We start from the raw sequence: 8,500 nt of genomic DNA on the forward strand, positions 1-8,500 counted from the left end.
GGAAGAGATTTCACTCGAGGAGCAGCGGCGCTATCTTTCAGGTTGAAGGGGGTTCGTAAGAAGGCAGGAGAACAAAAGGCTTGTCAGCATGTCAGCGTCTAAGCAACGGGGAAAACCACAAAGTACTGCGTGCAGTTTGGAATATCGGGAACGGGAAAGTCTGCCTCAGCCGGTTGTGTCAAGGTGCCGCTTTGCTTCGTGCAGTTTCACACTGACAAGCAGAGCAGCAAATGTTCATTAGCGGGCACCTCGTCCCACAAATTAGCCTGCCCTTGGAACCACGCTGCGATCTCTAAAAGCAGGCCTGCTGTCCAGCGTGATGGAACACCCGCCCCGGCCGACAGCGTCAAGTAGAGTCGCTGGAACAGCTCAAGGGTTTATTTAACGATGCTTTTGTTCCTGCATCCACATCATTAACCTCTGCATCGTGCACGTTGCTTGGAGTATGAGGAGGTTAGCTCGCTAAGCCCGGTAGCTTCAGCTTGGCAGTATGACCCCAGCAGGCCCGTGCATGCACTAGAACATGTGCACGCCTCACACAGAGAGCATGCGGCTGCAGGTCAGGTCGTTTATTTCTGGTTCGGATTGGTAATCTTGCCATCGCTCAATGAGGGTAATAACTAGCTGTTGCATGAACTCAGTGGTGTCTTGGTGTGGGGGGGGGGGGGGGGGGCACTTCCAGCTCTGTCCTCTCGGCGTCAACAGTCCACTCGTGCACGTTACACTTTGACAGGAGAAAATAGCATTTGGCATCCTGTGTTGATGCTTCCTCTCCGCATGACGCAGGATTTGGGCGGTTTGACTCAGCCGACATTTCACGGAGGAACTGTGATTTCGATTTTTACTGCGCAGCTGGTGGACTGTTGCCCCCCCCCCTCCCCCCCCCCCTTGCATCAGACTCAATCAGCGTTTTCTGATAGCATGGCAGGCTCCAGAAGTGGATTCCCTCCCTCTGCAGGTATAAGAGTCATTTCAAATGAATGAAAACCAAATAACATTTGATACTCCTGATGCATAAATCCTGCATGGCAAACGGCGCCGCAGCCGAGGCCCCGTTCAAACGGCGCCGCAGCCGAGGCCCCGTTCAAACGGCGCCGGAGCCGAGGCCCCGTTCAAACGGCGCCGCAGCCGAGGCCCCGTTCAAACGGCGCCGCAGCCGAGGCCCCGCTCAAACGGCGCCGCAGCCGAGGCCCCGTTCAAATGCCGCCGCAGCCGAGGCCCCGTTCAAACGGCGCCGCAGCCGAGGCCCCGTTCAAACGCCGCCGCTGCAGCCGAATTCGTGATGACACGCCCCATTTGGCCATCACTGGCCGCAGATGATCACGTTACAATGCTTGGCCAATCAGTGCTGCGGGGAATTGAGTGCGGATTTAAGGAACACTTTTTGAATCTCCATGGAGATGGGGAATTGTTACTGCTAAGAAGCCCTGGAATGTTTAATACCATTTGTTACAACATATGTTTGCGAGCATTCCTTTGAGGATGCTGGACATAAAAACTAAGAAAGGGAAAGACTTTGCTGTGAACATGACATGAGAGCGGCACCGAGGTGAAGCCACGCACCTGAACTGCTCTCTCAAAGGCAGCAGCAGAATCACCCTGATTGGCCGGTGTGTAATTTCTAGTGAGTTCATGCAGTGTGTTGGTTTTGTTCTCTGAAGGTGATGTTCATGCACGGTTCCTTTTGTGCACCATTAAAAAAATAATATACCTGTCTTGAATTTAAAAAAATCACATTTTATTTTTCACTAAGGAAGGGTTTGGTGAATGTGCATATGAAACTGGTTCGGTACCTCCAACAAGGTTAAGAACCACTGATTTAGTGTTAACAGTTAATGTAGCAACACATCCATGTGTGCACGCACACACACACACACATAAATAAAATATACTGCTGCCACTGAAGTGGAAATCTATCCTGTAATTGTATAGATCTCCCCCCTCCCAGCCTCCTGCTGCCCCTTTAACCCTGAAAACAGAGAGCTGGGACTTCCACTTAGAGGAACCGTCCCAGCCTGGTGATAAATGCTGCTGCCATGACACGGACAAGTTGAATTGTGGGTATCGTATAGGAGGGGACAGCAGATCAAGTGAACCCCCTTTGATCCCCCATCTGATCCCCGACTTTGACCAAGTCTCATATACAGAGGACGAGAGCAGCAGCTGTGAATCTGTAACTCCTGGCCTCTCTTCACCTCAATAACTGCCTCCATCCTTTTTTTTTATTCCTTTCACACCTCCTGCCAACAAGCCGTCTCACCTCTCACTCCTCCACCCCCGGTCTTCCAGCCAACATCCAGTGACGCAACCCTGTTGCCATGTCGCTGCCATTCACCGCGGCAGAATTAGCTCCCTGTCCGCGCTGTGCTGTCTTTCAGGGCGCCGTTTGCCTCTGGGCCGCGGACCCCCCATCCGTGAGCCGGATAGTTGCAGCTAACGTGCTTTATGTGCCTCTGATTTATTAGCATGCCCGTGTCAAGCTCACTCGCCATAAGTCTCTGTCAAGGTTGCCTGACATTGACGCTCACCTCAGTCTCCCGGAGCTGCCGAGTCAGCGTCTCTGGTGGGCGGGGCGGGACGGCGGGAGACAAAACAGCAGGATGGGCCTCGAGTACCGGCCGGTGTTTAGATTTCATCACCTTTTATCCTCAACAAGGGAGCCAGTCTGCAGCCTCGCTCGCTAATGAATCACGGCCGGCGCTGTCAATGACCGGATGTGCCGAAGGGAGGAGAGAGATGGAGAGGATACCGGAGGACGCAGCAGAATGCGGCTCGCCAGTCTCATTCCTCCCCACTCCTGTGATCTCTCCCAGTCAGGGATGCTGAGCGGGGCTTTGTTGAGTCAGACGGTCAGAGTGAGGCAATGACTCAGGGAAAGAGTCAGAAACAAACCGCAGCAGCAGAAGCCGAGCTACAATCCTAAAAATAATTCCCCACCTAGTCCTCGGCTTCTCTTCCCCTCTTGTCCTCCTTCGCAGGAGAAGGAATTGGAAGATAATCCATTGCCCCGGCTTTGAGGATTGGTTTTGACGGATGAGGCCGGCAAGCCCCTGCCAGAATAAGAGAAGCTAAAATGTTCTGGGTGTTTGTTGGCTCAGTCGGGGAACACTTCAAAAGGGCGAGTGAAGGCGAGGCAGCTGCTTAGCTGTGCTGCTGTTTGCAGTATACAGGCTTACGTCTGCGCCACAGGGAAGTGACGTCCCGTATCCATGTCGATATTAACCCGTAGGTGCAGCTTCAGGATGGACGTGATGGGATGCTTTGGGCTTCAGTGTGGAAGGAAGGCGAGACTCCACAAGCTGAAGCCGTGAGAGCTTCACGCTGGGCCTGGTGTCAACGCAGCCCCCCCGTCAGTCCGCCTGTCGGTGCTGACATGCCGAGGTTGACGTCCTTCAAAGGATTGGCGGGACATTAAACAGCGAGGGACATTTTGTCCTACATGTCCTCTCAAATCTGAGCTTCTTATTTCAAATAGGAATGAAATGTGTCATCGTTGTCAGAGACGCACTTTCCCTGCATCTCGATGTGTTTCTAGACCATGGAGGTCCGCTCTGACATTCATTATTCATTTAAGGTTTGGGGGTTAATCGGATTCTAACTGCTATCTGACGGCTCCTGCTGAATACTATTTGGAGTGTGGAGAAAGTGGCCGTGTTTGTAATAGAGATCAACCAAGCCCCTAAATACTCTCTAAGCTACTTTCCCGTCATTTCACCAGAGCGACTTCAGCCAGTGCAGAGCAGAACCCGGACATCGAGGGAGGGGGGCTGGTCGTTCTAGACTCGAGATGGAAGCCGGATTCCAACATGCAGACCTTTTCTGTTTTCCTCTTTCCAGCAGATGTAGCTTCGGCTATTGTCTTCCTGCTGCGACTTCCTCACCCAAACCCAAACCCAGTTGTAGAAATGCTCAAACTGTGCCTTTTGCTCTCCATTTAAACCCGTATGGGATTAAAGTAAAATGGATTCTCTCCTCCATATTCCCTCTAATCCCTTCGACGATGCGTTGCTGCCCTCGCTGCCTCTGCAGCTGCTGAACTTCCACCGAGCCTGAAGATTGGAGCTCTCTTCCTCCTCCTCTCTCTCTACCTTCATCTTCTTTTGGCGTGGGACCCTACTGGACAAAGTTCTGCCTGCTGTACAAATACATACATATACACACAACGGGCCAACAAGTGGTTTAAAGAAGAGAAACCTGGTTTTAGATTGCGATCGTTTACTTCCTTAATACCCAAATTGAATTTCAAAAGATATATGAAAGCTCTGAGACAAACAAGTACTTTTTCTTTTTATTAAACATATCATGTTTAATAAACATGTGTTTGTCCCTCAAGAACTGATTCACTCAGCTTGAGCACGTTGGGACGTACCATTCGCTCAGCTGGCAGGGGGCGGAGCCTGCCAGGCACAAATTAATTAACAGTTTACAAAGTTATTATCTCTTTTGAATAAAAAATCCTATTTTTATTTGAATACTTGGGACAAATAGCAGGCTGCTGTTCTCTATGGGCATCGGTTGCTTTAAGGCTTCCACCCACGACCTGACCTGACCTGACCTGACCTGGCCACACCCACTTGGAGGACATTCATTGAGCTCACCTGTTGACCCGCATCAACATAACGAGACGTCAAACCAATGCGCATTTGTTCTGTTTTAAAACAGATTTAATTAGCTGTAATTGTAAAGCGAAACGACCTTTAAGGGTTTAAAGTGTTCTGCTGGCACTTAAATCACGATGGCTGATGCATAGTGTATCATTTACTGAATAATCAATTGATCAAGCTCAGCTGACACTTTGCATTGACTGCGATCGATCACAGTGTTCTCTTCAGCTCTTCTAGAACGGAGCCCTGATGTGTCGCTTCTGTGCATTTAAGGTGGATCTGCTGCTAATCAGAGGAAAAATGAACTTCTGAAAATGAACGTTTCTCTCCTCAGCACAATGTCTGGATTCCCAGTCACTGTAACTGTTGCACAAACCAGCTCAAGTTATTCTCTGGCCTTTATAAAAATTATAATTGCATAAAAGCAACTCGGCAGCATGAGGGCAACATGTGATGATCCTTTATTGATTAAACCTCCTGGCTGAAGATGGATGGTCGACTTCTTATCCAAACACCAGCGAGGGTTTCCAGGGGCTCCTGTTCTGCTTCAGGAGCCGGTCTTCATCACATCTTCCTCTCCAGTATCTATTTCTAGAAGGGAGGTATTGATTGTTTACAAAAACGCACGGCTGCGAGGCGAGAAGCAGCACCTCTTGAATCCCTAATTAGACGTAGAAACCTGGATGCTCGAGGAATGTTTCAGCCCCTTTGAAGTAAAAGCACTCTGGGACGGAAGGGGAAAAATAAAGAATGAAATATTTAAAAATGGAGTGCTTCTCTGAGGAATTCAGGACTTCAAGCGCAGACATTCCTCCGACTCGCCGGCGTTCTCACCAGCCATGGGGGGGGGGGCATGTTGAGCAGCATGTAATGAGTGCAACCTGCAGCAGCTGAAAAGTAAAGTTAGCACACATTCCCTGCGGCTGCGCTTTGAATGGCGTCACCTTCGCTGCAGGTATCCTGTTGTAGAAACTTCCTACCAATCAAATGGAAGTCCTTGAACGTTTATCTTGACGGGAAGCCAATGGGAACGTGCGTTAAGCAGGAAATTAGTGGAGAATGATTGCTGTTCTGCTCCTGGAGGATGCAAATCCTTGACAGGCGTCCACTCCAGAAGTTTTCTGTAAGTCGTCTTCTCTTTATGGCCAGTAGGGGCTGTGATAAAGTTTCATTTTGGTGGTACAATGAACTGGTTGGATTCCACTGCACCTTCTAATCTGGAGACGTCTCCATGAGGGCAGATTGATTATCATCCTATTGGGAACGGGAACTCTGCTGTCAGCGTTCCCGTTCTGCTCCGGGATCCCGGATCAGTCCGTGCCCTTCTGATCATCGTCTAACAAACCCGTTTCATGCCAACAACAAATGCTCCCATTCAACAGCTAATGCGTCGGCTGATGTTCGCTTTGTGCCTCGGAGACAAATGGATGCATGCCAGCCGCCTCACAGCCAACCAGCCCGAGCCGCTCTGGTTCCGAGGAGCCTCCGGCTCTGTGGTTCTGCTGCACGGCTACACCAGGACACCTAGACCGATGAGAGCGTGCAAGCCCACGCCGACGCAGTTCAGATTACCCCTCATGGCAAAGCAAAAATAGTAGTGGTTACTTCAATGCGACTCCTGGGCCATGAACTCCAAACCTTTTGGAGTTTGGAATCACGTTCCAGTCCCAGTGATTTATTTTATAAACTTATTTTTTAAATCAGCGCAGTTAGCCATGCAGAATGCGCTCTCGGTTGCAGGCAACAGTTTATCTCATAATCTTTCCCTGTAAAAGCCGAGCTATCCTCACATCCAACCTCCCAGGATGGCTCCTCCCATTCCGGCTGGCAGCCGCCATCAGCCCTTTTTGTGCCACCCCTGAACACGTAGCGCCCCCTCTCCGTCTCCTGGCCTGCTCATTGAGCCAGTCAGACCTGCCCTTCTGTCTCTGCAGGCCTTCCAGCAGCGGAATGACGCTCCGGGCTGCAGTCGGCGGAGTCGGCCACTTCTCAAGGAGGTCCTTCCATCAGCTTCTCCTCACTGAATCACTCCCCCTCTCTCCGCTCTCACCCCTGAGCTCCTTAAAGCCCCTCTTCTACTCATTTGCATTGTTATTGTGCAGTTGTAGAAATGTTGTCAGCATGGACGACCTCATGCCTTGAATTTAGGTTTAACGTTTAAGGCAACTTTTTAGTTGTTCAGGACAATGAGATTCGAACTAAACAGCATCTTAAATTTCCCCGATAAACAAATAAATAAAAGACTGGAACGACCTTCCTTCCTTTTTCCTTTACCTTCATTATTAAGTCTGTGAAGGAATTGACTTCCAGTCCTATTTCAAATATGCAGTGTTAACTTTTGCTGAGCAGCGCTTTCATTTCCGTCTCCTGTCCGAGCCTGAAGGCGATTTGCTGGGTGCCTTTTTGCAGATGCCAAAGTTGATGCAGAGTTTTAAATCAATAAATACGAAAGGCAACAGGAATTTACGTCTGTGTCTTAACGGGCCTTTGAAATTCAGTTTGAATTTTAATCACAATGCCTCCATGGCAGTCGCCTTAATATTCTGAACATCTGCAGAATAAATAAATAAAGGAATGGACAAGCCGTTCTCGAGTTCACCCTTCAAACCCAACTGTTGTTGAAGCCGCACACCTTTTCACGACACTGAGCTCAGCCCGCCAGGGTGTTAGGAGTTAACACAGACCTGCTCATTGGTACGAATGAACTATATCGTTACAGCGACTGTTCCCGTCTGGAGGCGTCGCGGCGATGCACAAAGGGCACGGCAGAGAGACAAACTACTAATAAAGCTAGAAAACGCACGCAAAGGTCAGAGTATCTGCAGGTAAAGACACCTCCACAGACGTCTGGAGCCATCTGCAGTCATTTAAAGGGATTAAAACCGTTGAATTAGACTCATCATGTCAAAATCCATCAGAGGAATACTTAAATTATGGTAATTATCACAATGTACCCAAGCCCTCCTCCTAAATCAGCCGATTTATATGCAAACATTACAGAAGTCGTGCATGTGGGGGCCATGCCGGAGACATTTCGGAGGAGGTTTTGATGTTTGTGCAGCGGCAGAATGAAACGGGCTCATCTGTATCCCCGTCTTTCCCTTTAAAATGTCCTCTCCGGGGAACAAAAACGTCATTACCAGCTTCTTTGGCGAGCATCGTCAGTTCAAAGACCAAAGAGGCTTTAAAGAATACTTATTATAAAAAGCCATTTATTTTCCAATATGTTATTAATTAGTTTGATATTTTGGGAGCTGAAGGGGCCATAGATCAATGGTCTACGGCACAAAGCTTAAGGGACTCATTTGAAGGGGCTTGTATAATTTCCTGATTTACAGGTCATGTCGCGAGATAAAGAAAACAGAATATTCCTGGGGTGGGCTGGGGTGCAGCGAGGAGTCAGAAGCTAATGGGAGCTATTGTTTCTGCTGAAAATAGAAAACAGAGAGAAAATGTGCTGTTTATTAGATCTCTGGGGGGGGGGGGGGTTGGAAAATACAACAGCTCAACGATATGTTAGCGGCAACGGAATCTCACAGAATATGCTTCGGGGGTGTCGAGTGGATGAGGCTGCACTTCATCTTCTTTGAGGTGGTCCTGGCACTAAAGTGTGGCTCGTGGTGATAAGCAGGGAGGAGCTGAAGCCCATCAATTCAGTTATGTAAACCACTGGAGGGCTACAGTGGGGCTGACACGCTGTGTGTGTGTGTGTGTGTGTGTGTGAGTGTGTGTGTGTGTGTGTGTGTGCGTGTGCGTGGGTGTGGGTGTGTGTGTGCGTGGGTGTGTTAGCAGGTTTTTCTTCCTTTTATAAGCTACATGATTCATTGTCTTTTTACAACCTAATTATTTTCAGGAAGTGCTTCCCAGGAGTAAGGGCTGCATTCAAGAAGTGCTTC

Source organism: Brachionichthys hirsutus, chromosome 24 (genome assembly GCF_040956055.1).
Source record: "Brachionichthys hirsutus isolate HB-005 chromosome 24, CSIRO-AGI_Bhir_v1, whole genome shotgun sequence".
Classification (NCBI taxonomy): Eukaryota; Metazoa; Chordata; class Actinopteri; order Lophiiformes; family Brachionichthyidae; genus Brachionichthys; species Brachionichthys hirsutus.